Source organism: Schistocerca gregaria, chromosome X (genome assembly GCF_023897955.1).
Source record: "Schistocerca gregaria isolate iqSchGreg1 chromosome X, iqSchGreg1.2, whole genome shotgun sequence".
Lineage (NCBI taxonomy): Eukaryota > Metazoa > Arthropoda > Insecta > Orthoptera > Acrididae > Schistocerca > Schistocerca gregaria.
The window spans coordinates 400,572,881-400,574,272 of NC_064931.1; the positions used below are offsets into that span (position 1 = coordinate 400,572,881).

Sequence of the window (1,392 nt, forward strand, 5' to 3'; positions counted from 1 at the left end):
AACTTCCTGGCAGATTAAAACTGTGTGCCCGACCGAGACTCGAACTCGGGACCTTTGCCTTTCGCGGGCAAGTGCTCTACCAACTGAGCTACCGAAGCACGACTCACGTCCGGTACTCACAGCTTTACTTCTGCCAGTATCCGTCTCCTACCTTCCAAACTTTACAGAATCTCTTCTGCAAACCTTGCAGAACTAGCACTCCTGAAAGAAAGGATACTGCGGAGACATGGCTTAGCCACAGCCTGGGGGATGTTTCCAGAATGAGATTTTCACTCTGCAGCGGAGTGTGCGCTGATATGAATCTTCCTGGCAGATTAAAACTGTGTGCCCGACCGAGACTCGAACTCGGGACCTTTGCCTTTCGCGGGCAAGTGCTCTACCAACTGAGCTACCGGAGCACGACTCACGTCCGGTACTCACAGCTTTACTTCTGCCAGTATCCGTCTCCTACCTTCCAAACTTTACAGAAGCTCTTCTGCGAACCTTGCAGAACTAGCACTCCTGAAAGAAAGGATACTGCGGAGACATGGCTTAGCCACAGCCTGGGGGATGTTTCCAGAATGAGATTTTCACTCTGCAGCGGAGTGTGCGCTGATATGAAACTTCCTGGCAGATTAAAACTGTGTGCCCGACCGAGACTCGAACTCGGGACCTTTGCCTTTCGCGGGCAAGTGCTCTACCAACTGAGCTACCGAAGCACGACTCACGTCCGGTACTCACAGCTGTACTTCTGCCAGTATCCGTCTCCTACCTTCCAAACTTTACAGAAGCTCTTCTGCGAACCTTGCAGAACTAGCACTCCTGAAAGAAAGGATACTGCGGAGACATGGCTTAGCCACAGCCTGGGGGATGTTTCCAGAATGAGATTTTCACTCTGCAGCGGAGTGTGCGCTGATATGAATCCAATTACTTAGCTTTAACATTTTGCTTGAGCAGTACATTACTTTTTCGTTCATCACGATTATTGCTATCCCCTTCTCAAAGCCAATAAATTAATTGTAGTTAACAGCAAGCAGTCGTGGCTGCGAGCGAAAGCATTGTCAGTGATAAGTTCCGTGCTTGCAGTGTGAGAAGACTACGCACTCTACTTGGTACTGTAAGGTGGCCGTACAGAGACACGTGACCAAGTTAGGCCTCGTTTTCCTGTCTCACTCGGCTTAGGTAGAACACAGTTTATAATCATTCGCGCTGGTGGTAACGCGGAGACCGGAGGAACGAACTGGCGGTTTCTAATGTCAATGGCAGCGGAAGTCAGTAAGCGAACGGGTGAACGAAACAAGTCCTGAACGTAGCACAGTCATCTTAAGCGTATACAAAAGTGCAAAGAGCAATCCAAATTACCAACGTTAATGAGACAGTTTCAAGACTAGACTGTACAGTGGTACTGGCAAG

At 49.2% G+C, this 1,392-nt stretch overlaps 1 non-coding gene across 1 annotated transcript; it reads right to left on the minus strand.

The window, feature by feature from the left end:
- Positions 1–324: 324 nt before the first annotated feature.
- On the minus strand, positions 325–399 carry Trnas-cga (transfer RNA serine (anticodon CGA)). The gene has a single exon. It is a non-coding gene; the product is annotated as a tRNA-Ser (tRNA).
- Positions 400–1,392: the final 993 nt, after the last annotated feature.